The sequence below is a fragment of the Equus asinus genome, chromosome 13 (assembly GCF_041296235.1).
Source record: "Equus asinus isolate D_3611 breed Donkey chromosome 13, EquAss-T2T_v2, whole genome shotgun sequence".
NCBI lineage: Eukaryota > Metazoa > Chordata > Mammalia > Perissodactyla > Equidae > Equus > Equus asinus.
The window spans coordinates 49,019,800-49,032,228 of NC_091802.1; the positions used below are offsets into that span (position 1 = coordinate 49,019,800).

The 12,429-nt window shown below is 41.5% G+C and overlaps 1 protein-coding gene across 8 annotated transcripts in view; it reads left to right on the forward strand.

The window, feature by feature from the left end:
* The first annotated feature begins 7,336 nt into the window (after positions 1-7,336).
* CEP112 (centrosomal protein 112) overlaps positions 7,337-12,429 on the forward strand; it is a 504,767-nt gene continuing 499,674 nt past the window's right edge. For 6 of the 8 annotated variants that reach the window (XR_011493899.1, XM_070483475.1, XM_070483473.1 and 3 more), the window contains exon 1: positions 7,340-7,481. The gene's annotated coding sequence lies outside the window, so the exon portion shown is untranslated. Of the gene's footprint in view, positions 7,482-7,640; positions 7,836-12,429 lie in introns of those variants that run through there. The other 2 variants (XM_014847643.3, XM_070483470.1) reach the window with 2 other exon arrangements.

Genomic DNA, 12,429 nt, shown 5'->3' on the forward strand with positions numbered 1-12,429 from the left:
CAGGCTGCTGGATAGGCTTGGGTCCCTGAAAATATAATCAGAGTAGACTTTAGAGCTTAGGCCATAGTACTGATTCCTCTAATTTAATGATATTTTCACAGAAAGAAAAATCTGCTATTTTTGCAACCTGAAGAGGCAATTTGGATTAGAGGAGTCCATCAGTAGAAATGGCCCAATTTCAGCCCCTCTATTTAGTGATTATGTGGTCCATTTAGTCCCATAAGTAGACTCTCATTTCCAAATGTTTTCTTCTTAAGTGCTTAGGTCATCAGGTTACCTGTCATCAAAATGCAGCTATCCCCTCCCTAGCACAGTGTGAGGTTATCCCTCCTGCTGACTGATGGTCCAGGAAGCACTTCCCTCCTCCTCCCAGGCAGCCCACTGAGGAAAGAGTGAAACTACAACCACAAGTTGCTGATTATAATCCTATAGTTTAGCATGGCTGAATTTGGTCTTCCCATCTTATACAATGTTGCTTAACCAGCAACTGCAGACCACAGACCTCTGTAAACTGCATATGGGCAGGAGGCCTTCTTCTGAGACAAGTAGGTCCCTGGATGTACTTCCCAATGACCAGCTTTCCTCTCTTGGATTGTGACAGGATGGGCTTCTAAATGCAAAGCTGTACGTTTTAACTTTTCTCTCATGCTATAACATTTCTTCAGGAAGTTTACAATATAGAAAGTGAGTTCTCTCATTTCTAAGACATTGACCATCTTTCAGTATATAGGGTCTCATTTCTGAGCCCCGAAACTCAATAATAAGTATTCATCAGTGAAATTTCCCATCTACTAGCCTGAGGATCATGCCCCACCTTAATTCCTAAATAAAAGATTTAAAAGATAAAAGAAAGAAAGAAAAGAAAATAGCTTGGGGTGTGTGCATATGTGTGTGGTATGTCTGTGTGTGTGAGTGTGTGTTTGTGTGCACATGTGTGAGCAAGTTTATCGCTCATGTGTGAGTGTGTGTGTTTGTGAGTGTGTATGTTTGTGTGTGAGCATGTGTACGTGTGTGCATGCCTGTGTGTGTGTGATATAAGCATGTACATAAATGTGTGTGTGTGTGTGTGTGTGTGTGGCATAACTAGTTCTTTGTGTGCTAATGCTGCCTCCTAGTGGCATCTACTACTTTTGAAAGTGTTCACACAATAGTCGGGAAGGAAAAGAAGACTTGCTGTTGAAGTTTTCTTGGGTCAAGCACTGGGCAAAATTTCCCATATATCTCACCCTTCTTAATTCTATCTTCCCAATCATGCCATAAAGAAATTAAGAAACCAAAGCTCACGGTGATTGTATAACTTGGTCTACCTGGGTTGCAAAGCTAATAAGTGGCAGAACCAGATATCCGAACTTCAGAACTATGTCTTTTCTACCGTTCTCACACTGGTAGTTAAGCTATGAATTTTCGCAGTGGCTTCTTGGAAATAACTGGAGTCTAAAGTTGGAATTTCACAGCCTAGGGAGGAATGTAGCACACTATTAGCTGAAACAGCTTGGTGGAGAGATTTTTGTACAGGGAGGCTGTGAAGTACCCTATTAGGTGGTTGCCAGTTTGTATGGACACTGGCTAGGGCAATACAGTGTATATTATTCAAGGGGAGGGAGGAAGGATAGCCAGTTTATCTCTCATATCAGCCTCTGGCAGGAAGGCAGGATAGAGTAAGTCATGGAGGGAGGATGGAGTGGGGAATGTGGCTTAATTCCGGCATAAGAAAGGAATCCAAAGCCGTAGTGTTAAAGGTAGAAACTCTTTTTTTTTTTTTTTGTTAGTGAAGAAAAGAAAATATGCCTCAAAATTCTCAGCTTCTATTCTCTTTATATTGCATCTTTTTGTGGTAAAATTTATACTTTTGTAACCTGTAAACAGAAAGTTCTGAATCATTTCCTATTCAATTTAAGGAATTTACTGGCTGCAGGATAATTCTGATATTTATCTCTAATCTGTTTACATAATAATCATCATTCTTGGTATTTATAAATTGCTTTCCATTTAGATAGCTAAGAGTCATTCATGTATTTCATCCAAATGATACAGAGTATCTTAATAATGCAAAATGGTGACTCACTCACTGAAATGTGATTAATTAGAATATCAGCCTATACATAAGTACTGTGTACAGAGCCATGGCTAGTTCTGAAACAATTAACAAAAATATGGAAGATATGTATGTCACGTCAAATTCCAGAAAAATGGACAAAGGGCTAAAGAGGTATTTTGCAGAAGAATAAAAGGAAAGGACTAATAGAGATATTTAAATATTTCAACTTTTCTAATAGCAGAAAATGCAAATTAAAAAGAGATGCTATTTTTATACACACAATTAGCACAAATTAGAAAAAATTGTTAACGTGAGACAGCCACTCTCAGGGACTGTTGAGTGGGATTGCAGATTTGCAAAACACTTTTAGAAAGCAATGTGGCAGCCCTCATCGAAAGCCTTAATTTTTTATGCCCATAGGAATATCTTTTATGGAGAGAGCTGAAACTTCAAACAAGATGTAACTACTAAAAGATATTTATTGTAGTAGTATCTATAAGAGTCAAAAATTGCTAATAACTTACATATCCAAACACATGAGAATAATTAAGCAAATTATATTCAAATGACGGAATAATAAGTAAACGTGGAAATGATTATACATATATATATATGCGATTTGAGAAAATATATACCATTTTCAATAGTGGCTATTCCTTAATGATAGGATTACGCTTAATTTTTATTTTCTTCTTTAAACCTTTCAGTGTTTTCCAATTTCCCTGTAATGGTATGAAAACTTTTATAATCTGAAAAAAATACACAATTCAAAAATCTCAGTCTAGGAAGAAAAGTTTCAGTTCTCTTGACAGTTAACTCTTGATTATTCCTGATAGTAAGTGGAAAGAATTGCCTGATAACCCACCACAGTGATCCAAGCTCATGAACATTTGTTCTTGTGTCTTGCACTTACTTTTTTATATGTTTATTATTCACATTCCTTCAAATTACTGGATAAATTCACATTGAAGTTGTTGAAACCTTGACTCCAAAATGTTTTAGAAGAGAAAAATAGAGTTTCAAAATTTTGTGTCTAAGTCAATGTTTCCCAAAATAGTGCTATTTTTGGAGAGATTTGAGGATATTTGGGAAGTAAAATTGACAGCACTTAAGCCATCTTTAATTCCTTCACCTAGAGAATCATTGTCCACATTTGATTCACATTCTTACAAGTTGTTTTCCTTTCTGTGTGTGTTCAGCAAGTATGTAAAATGGGAGAATGGTTTATAAACTGTTTCGTAACTCACTTCCTATATCTGTTAGTATAGACTTATACTTTTGGTATTGATCTTCATGTCAATTAGAGTATCAAAAGAAAGACTTTAGTAAATATGTAAGCTTTATATGTGTATAATTTAAAGTCAAGAGAGGTAAGTTACTACACCAGGTTTACATTTGACTTTGTAAAACCGAAAATTCACATCACAGTGACTTACACAAAAAGGAGATATGCTCCAGGCCTCTGCTATAGTTACCCTAATTTTATAGATCAGGAGTTTAAAATGTAGAGATCATCAGATTTAATAATTACAACAAAATTCAGGCCTAGTTCACATTATACATGAATAATTATTATCTTTCTAATTAGTAAAAGGTCACATTTTTCCATATTTTATTTAGGGAATAATTGAATTTATATTGTCCAGTATTATCTAGACTAATTCTTAATTTTAAGTTTATACTTTGAAAATAAACAGATCCCTTTCAACATGAGAATTATAGCATAATTAACTTCCCACACAAGAAAGAAAAACAATTTACTTTTTAGGGTCATGTTTATACCAACATTATCAACTATGCTACCATTGGATTTTTAAAAATTGAGGTAAAATGTTATTTGTTTTTGAAATAAAACTTCTACTTTCATTTAAGTCATTTGTAGCTAATAGGAAATAATATTTTCAATGGAAACAATATTTCAATTTCAATACCTTTTTAAAATCAAAGAGAAAACAAGATTCAGCATATATTTTCATGTACTGACTTTATAATCACAGTATGGTGTTTTCTTTATATTTCCTCTATTCCTATAACATATTATTTATCTACCTGTTAAGCCAGGTGACGTAATCTGACTCCAAATATGGTTATTCAGTATTTGTCTTATTACCTCCTACCACATTTTAAACTGGTGGAGGGCAGAAACTCATCTTTGTTCTCACAAGTCTTGAAGCTTTGTTGTAGTTGGAACAAGTTAAGGTAATCAACTCACCAGTCCCTTCTCTGAGAAAGGAACCCCAGACCCTGTCCCCCAGCACAAAGGTGAGTTAATGAAGTCCCGTTTATACAGTGGGATGCCCAATCTCCTCGCCATACCCCATCAATTGGACTAAATGTGCTCACCTGATTCAAATTAGATCAATCAGATGCACTCTCCTAGAAAGAAATTTGGATTCAGAAAAGTTAGTCTTCCAGGCCTCTTAAATGGAAGCTCTGTAAACTAGGGCACTATGGGGTGGCCATATTCCACCCTGGGTGCAGAGAAAAGCACAGAAGACCACTCTGCATTCATTCTTTCATCAATAAACATTTATGAATTGTCTCTACGTGTTAGGTACTCTGCAAGATGCTGGGTCTGCAAGGGTGAACCCAGCAGATATGCTCCCTGTCCTTATGGAGTCTACAGGCACTTAAAACAGATCATTAATACTAGTTAATATTTGATTACAAATTTTGATAAATGCAATGAAAAAAAGAACAGAGGGCTTTGCAAGAGAAGAAGAGATGGTTTGAGAATCAGTGAAGGCCTCTCTGAGGAAGTGACATGTAAGCTGAGGTGAATAGCAGAAGGTCAGAGCATTTCTGGTAGAGGAAACATGCCCTTAAGACAGCTACACATACTAGGTGTTCTATATATATTGAGCTGACCCATTATTATTCTTTATAAAGGACCTAGACAGAGAAGTTATATTTATTGGTTGCCATAGATGTTTGGCCATCAAACCTCTACGTGGAACTGCATTTTTCAGGTCACATAAGCTTGGGGCTCTATTGTAATAGTTTACAAAAGAGTATTGAGGCTTCACTCTTGAGGTCCCTGAATGGACACTGATTCCAGCAATTTCTTCCCAAATATTTCTGGAGGTCCCCAGGGTGGGTCTCAAGTGCACTCTGTATCTTACTAAGCTACCATATGGTGTGCATCATTTATTTTCCTCCGTGTGTGTGTAGCTGTGGGGATGGTACTATTATTGTTCTCATTTCTTGCCTCTGATGCTTGATGAAGTCATCCCGCTGCTGCTGCTGCTGCGTTTCACTCGTGTCTGCGCTAAGGTTGCTGGAGCCCAGAGTCAAGGGCAACGATGTCTGTATTGAGTTTGCTATCTTCAGAAATTATGGACACAAATGCGCTTATGGTTTCTGTTCTCAATGTTTAAATGGATATAAAATCCAGAGCAGGAGTTCTTAACCTAAGCTCCATGGAGGGACTTCCGAAGTTGTGGAAACTCTTTGATTTGTATGCACATTTTGGGGCATGTGGCCATTTGGTGGTGATGGAGTAAGAGAAGCGTTACAGCTTTTTAAGATTTTCCAAGGAAGTTCCTTACCGCAAAAGATTAGGAATCACGCTATTACAAGAAGAGGAGGAGAGCTGGAAGTCAGTCCGCGGCCGGCACTGTGGTTTACGTAGAATCACCTTCCCCCTCAATGTTTGTATAACATCACAGAATAGATCTGCTTACTGTCTCTTAGGATGACTTACTTCCTAGGAGGTTCCTTCCTTCTCACATAAGGAGATTGCGAGTGGACATTGTCCACCAGTCCCCTAAACGTGACACACAGGCTTGAATCCTAAGGTGAACACAGCTCAGGCTCAAGCTGGTATCCCAGCTACATATGTGCAACATAAATAACAAAAAAACCCTATATGCATATCTTAACAATATTTTTGCTTGCATAATATATGTATATATGTATATAAAGGTACATATGTGTATATTTTTTTAAATGAAAATAGTAACAATCTGTTAGCTCTTGACACTGGAAAGGAAGATCTCATCTCCTTACTTTCAACTAGAGAAAATATTTTAAGAAATTTACTTTCTTAATTTCTTTTTTACTTTTTAGTTTCGGTCATATTTTTTATGCTGTAATTATCTCCTCTCAGATGAACCTGACTTTGTTACATTTTTTCCCTTGATCCCTTTTTTTTCTGATTTTTCACTTTCCAGCTCATGTTCATTTAGACACCATTTTTCAAATTCGTTTCATGTTCTCCCCGCAACGTGGTTGTATATTTTGAACCTCTTCACTGAGCAAATTCCTGCAATTGCATGCGTGGGTTTTGCATCCCTGACTCTCAGTGCAAATGATCTGGATTACTGATCATTCTTTAGCTATAAACATGCTCAAATACGCTTTTGAAAAACTAAACATTCTTAAAAGCATTTCATACCTTTTCTTTCCCTTAGCCTTCACGATTTGTCAATGCAACCATGAAAAACTGTTGGTGTTTACTTCCAGTGGGATGGGTTTGAAAAGCACCTTGGAAAGAATATGACTTCCCTCTGGAAGCTTGAAAATAACTAGTTACAAATGAATGAATCTTCTATTTTCTTTATGGAAAATTGAAAAGATGCTTCAAGCTGTGCTTGTGTTAGATTTGGCATCACACTAAGTGTACCGCAGATACTGCAGACGGAATCCTGTTGTGAAATTAGATGAAAAACAGTGGTAAACTGAATTTCGTGTTTTCACAATTTAAATTTTGTTTCTGCCTGGTATTTAAAAAAATATAGTTCAGAGCTTTTCAGAAATGTAACAGAAGACCAAAGAACACTGCAACATGGCAGTGCAGACGTGGAGACTGCCCTGAGGTGGCTGAGACTTCCTAGGAGCACCAAAAATACATTTTCCACTTGATCTTGGTATTCTACACAGAATCGGTCGTCACAAGGTCTTTTTATTTTATTGCAGTACCTTTAAAATTTGGGGTCAGTGTTTTCAGACCTTCTCGGATAGTTCTAAATGCAAAAAAAAAGGTAATGTTCATTTTCCCGTTGAATCCAACCTCATTCACCTCTGGGTTATGAGACACAGGCAGCGAGTTCTCACTTCTTTGGACTCATTCAACGGCGTCTGCCCGCCTAGGGGAGGCCAGGCCAGAGGACACACCAGGAGGCTGCGCGGCGGGCCGAGGCGTCGCCATGGCAACGGCGCCGCGCGCACGCCGCGGCCGGGGGGGGCGTGGAAAGGCGAGCGTGGAAGTCTCCGCCCCCGACGTACTGGGCGGTGGCGACCATAGCCCGGAGTGTCGCCATGGCAACGGCGCCGCACGCCGGCCGGGGCGGGAGGGTTGGGGAAGGGGGCGGGGAATGCGAGCGCGGAAGTCCCCGCCCCGGCCTGCTGGGCGGCGGCGACCGCGGCGGCCCGCAAGGATTTGAAACCATTTCGCGGCGGCGGTGGCGGCGGCGGCGGCGGCGGCCGGTCGGAAAGCTTGCAAGTAGGGGCGCCAGATTCTTATTTTTCCGCATTTCCCTCCCCCGCCCCTACACCCGGGTTCTCGAGTGGAATTTTGCGCGGGCGGTGGTCGCCCCGCCCGTGGGGGCTGGCTCGGGGAGGGGCGTCCCCCGCAGGCCCCGGGCCCGTTCTCGAGGCCTGTGGGGCGCGCGCCCGGTTGGGGGCTCTGGGCGCAGAGCGCTGTGGTTCCCTGGGCAGAGTGGAATCCGGTCCCGGCACGGATGGGGAAAGTTCTGAGTAAAGTTGGATAAGCGGACGGAGCTGGTCAACATGCCGCGGTCCAGACGTCGGACCAAAGGCTTGCCGCTCGGGAGAAGAAATCTGTGTCCTGGACGAGGTAGGAGAGGGGCCTCGGCCCCGCGGGCCTCGCGGGTCGCCCGCCCGTGCCCGCTGCGACGTCCGTCCAGCCCGGCCGGGGACGCGACACGCACCGCTCGAGTTGTCACATTTCCTCCCAGGAGAGCATCAGCGACGCCGGACTTGGGGCGGAACCGGTGTGCTGGTTCGTTTGCAGGAACGGTCCTAATAACCGTGCTTTAGGGAAGCCCCTGCCCCAGCATCACGGCGTGCTGGGAGCCGCGGAGTGTATCTGAGTTTTTTAGTTTTTAAGGGTTCAAGAGAACAACATAAATAAATATCAACGGCCTTTATTCTGATCATCTTGCGGCTCTTTCTGCTATTTGTCCTTAATGTTTAAAGATGAGTAAAAATAAGATAGAAAAGGCAAATGAAATGACGCGAGCCTCTCTTTGGTGGTCAGGCTGCCCCGGAGTGCAGCGCAGGACCCTCTGCGCCCAGTGCTCAGGCCCAGCTGCCACTCTCCACGGGACCCTCGGTCAGCTACTTAACTCCGCTAAGCCTCAGCTTCCTCCCCTGTGAAATGGGCATGAAATAGCGCCTGTCTCCTGGGGTGGTGATTGGGTGGGATACGTTTGTAAAGCACCCAGCATGCTCCTGGCGCAGTCAGGGAAGGCTGAATCAACGCTTTGGTAATTGTCCGAACGTGCAAATATGTAAGCAGCTAAAACATGCACCTGTAAACCCCTTTTGATTTACTGGAGGACGTATTTCAAATTTGTTTCATGACCCACCGTATGTTTAAAATATGATTTGATTGAACAAAATTGATTTCAGGCAACTTTCAAGAATATATTTATGTTTGGCAAGGAGCATGATGTATGTGAGGTGTTTAGCAGTTGGGGCTGCCGTTTTTCCAAGGCCGCCTAATATTTGTGGCTTGCTTATGCTTTGCTGAGGCCTATGGCAGCTAAGCCCCTTGAGAAGTTCTCAGCCCACTTTGTAGTTGTCCACATAGAAACAGGTTTAAAAAAAAGACAAGTGCCAGTGAGTTAAAGAAAAGACATGATCCAAATATAGATTATAGCTATAAGTAAGAGTCACCCAATTTACTTCTTTTGCTTTTGAAATAATTTAGGTGACAAGTAGGGACACTATAAGTACTTTAAGCCTAAGTTAAAGATACAGCTTTACTTATTTTTCAATTATGATAATTTAAATCTGCAATTCTTATAAATAGTAATATAACTTTTTGATTAGCTGGAACTAAGATATAGTTTGTTTTTAAGATGTAATTTGTCTTGCAAGAATTCCTTGACGGCTTAAAATGGTAACTTAATTTTCTTTTTCTTTTTGCGTTTCTTTGTTTTGTTGGAGAATAAATAAGGGATAAAGAGAAGCAGATTTTTAGTTTTTACCGAATATCACGTTGACTATTGTTTTTTAAAAAAAGTGTGTACTTCAGTATTGCATGTCATTATAGCAATTCAGATTGCTTTTCTACTTTTCAAAATACTTCTTTATTAGTTGGAGGTATTGCTGACTTGTATGTAAATGGCCAGTGGTCAGGTATAACGGATCTGAGAGCTGGGGATTTCAGAAGTTTAACTGAGCTTTGTGCTTAATTTCATATGACGTTGGGTGAGTCTTTTAACTATTGAGTTTTAGTTTCTGCTAACATTGAACACTAACATCTCCTGCCTGTCTCAGAGTATTTATTGAGAGTTAATAATTGAGGAATCTTTTTGCTTTAGTCCTAGCTGTGGGTGCTCTCAGGCTGATGTTTGAGGACGTGAGCAGGACGCACCTTTAAGCCTGGGAGTACATTTCTAGGCCAGAGCTGTGCTTAAAATTCTGGGTTTATGAGTTTCCAGTTGTTTGTTCATCCATTTGAATAGTTGCTTTTCAGCTTTATGATCTAACTTCGAGCCGTGGTATCATAGCCTTATGTTACCAAGTATGTAACTGATGTAGTTATGGAGGAATGCACTTAGTTATTGTAGGCATGCAAAACCAAACCAACCAACCGAACAACCCCAAACCAACTCACCAATCAAAATGTACTTAAATAAAATTTACCTTAACCAAGTCTTGAATTTGAAAATATGTTTCTTATGTAATGCAGAGGGTAGGATGACTAGTTTTGGTTAATAGAATTAAGGGCATATAGTATTTCTGTTTTAGAAGACCTATTTGGTATTCAGAACAGAATCTTTAAAAAAACCAAACAACCATCAGTCCTGTAAAAGTGGTACATTAATCCCTTTAGTTAGCATTTATTTACCAGTTAATTCTACAGCTTCTAATATGTGCCACCTAAGGTGCTAGGTACCTACTAAGATGTGTAAGTCATGGTCCCTGCCTTCCAGGAGCATCTCACAGATGGTGGAAGACATGTAAATAATACACAGATGTGTAAAAAATAGCATGATAAATGCCGCTACGCAGATGTGAGCAGTGCGTCCTGAGAATGGAGCAACAATGAGTCTAGGAAATGTGGGGGAGCTTTATGCAGGAGTGACGTTTGAGCTGCATTTACCTGACTCCAGGCAGAGGGAACAACCTGTGACAAGGATGTGGAATCGTAGAAGGGCTTGGAGTGTTTGAAGAACGGCGAGGAGTTCCTTGGTGGTGATGTGGTCGTTGGTGGCCTGGCTTAGTTAGGCAGAGTGCGTGTGCAGGGAGGGGTGAGAGATGGACTCACGATGCAAAGGCACTTGTAGGCCTAACTTTGGGTTTGAATAGTGTCCTGGTATAGTAGCCAGGCAGGAGAGGTTTTTAAATAGGGAGTGACATGCTTAGCTTTGCACTTCGGAAACTTGCTTTAGTGCCATGAGGACGAAAGGAGGGAAAACTGGCAGGAGGGAGACAGGCTGGTGCAGACGTGTAAGGAGGTGGTGGGAAGGGCTTTCTCTGGGATAGGGGCACCAAGAACAGGGATACAGCAGGTTTTGAGGTATCTCCAAGTCTTTGTTGATATATTGGTTTATGGGGGTTTAGGGAATGGGAGCAGTGGAGGGGAAGGAGCAGTGGGGGTGGAAAGTTGGGAGTGAGGAGGAAATTGGTAGGTGATAGAGGTGTTGGCGCTGGACAGGGGAGTGAATGCTGATACAGACGCAAAGGAGGTGAGGATGTGTCCTTCAAGAGGTGAGTTGAGAAGTGGAGGGAATAGCATTTTGGGGTGTCCCTACCTGACTGCTATTTTTTCCAGGAAGCGGAGGTCAGATTTCTTAAATTGAAAGTAAGGGGAGGCTGGAACGGTTTAAGAAACTTTAAGATGTCTGGTAAAAGTATAAAAGCTGCTTTGTGGAGTAGGAAATGGTAAAAGACTCCTGAAGAATCAGATAAGATTGGAAGCTTTCTGACTACAAGGCAGTGCCATTTTTCTCCAGGAATCCCTTGGTGGGGGAATGAAGGAGGGTGTCCAGAGAGATGGCAGTCTTGCTGAGTATAAAGAAAAGATGGTGGAATACAGAGAGAGAGTTTAAGAGGCTAAGGGGCTGTGATCAGCTGGAAGGGTTTGGGAAGTGACGGTGAGGAGAATGGAGGGTACGAGGTACAGTCAGATGGTAGGAGCCTCGTGAGAGGGGAGTTTTTGGGTTGAGGTTGAAGAGCAGTAGTTGGGAAGTGGCAGTGTGGATCTCAGTACAGGACCTGCTGTCCTTCCTGGGCACGGTTGGGGAGAGGGAGAATGACTCCAGAGAGCCCTGCGATGTGCGTGAGAGAGGATGGGAAACTAGGGTCACCTCTGAGGACTGGGAGGGGACCAAGTCGGCCAGTGAAAGCTCGGGTGTAGTTACAGAGACAGGGCGGAGAGAACTTTCTGTGAGAGGCTCTTGATAGTAGGATGGAGGGCGCTGTGGGAAATATTAAAAGCTGGTTCAGCAGAGGGAGAGCAGTCTGTGGAGCAAGACAGCTTATGAGGCAGAACAGAACTTTTTCCCAAATGTATAATTTGTAAATTGAATAAATCACAAATTAGGGACTATGCATAATGTGGAGGTAGCCCACATCCCTTCCAAGACATCGTGTAGCTTAACGGAACATGTTGAGTGTGGAGATATATATGTATTTTTTTTTTCTCTTTAAGATTGGCAGCTAACAACTGTTGCCAGTCTTTTTTTTTTTTTTTTTCCTGCTTTTTCTTCCCCAAATCCCCGAAGTACATAGTTGTGTAGTTTAGTTGGGGGTCCTTTTAGTTGTGGCATGTGGAACGCCACCTCAACGAGGCCTGACAGGCGATGCCATGTGCACGCCCAGGATCCGAACCAGTGAAACCCAGGGCCGACGCAGCGGAGCTCGAGAACTCAACCACTCGGCCACGGGGCCGGCCCTGGATCTATTTTTAACTTAAGGAATTTTGTCAAAACTTTTGTTTCTGATTTTTGGGATTCACCCGTTTTATATTCAGTGTTATTCTTGCTAATTAAAAAGAATTACAAGGACCAGTATTTTAAGTTTTTTGAGGGGAATTAAAAAATTTAAATTTACCTAGTTAAAATCACTTTTTTGGTATACAGTTTTATGAATTTTTACACATGCATAGAATAGGTTCTTAAAGCCTACAGAGTACACAGAACAGTTCCATCACTCCAAGTCATTTCCTTATGTCACCACTTTGTATTCACTACTCT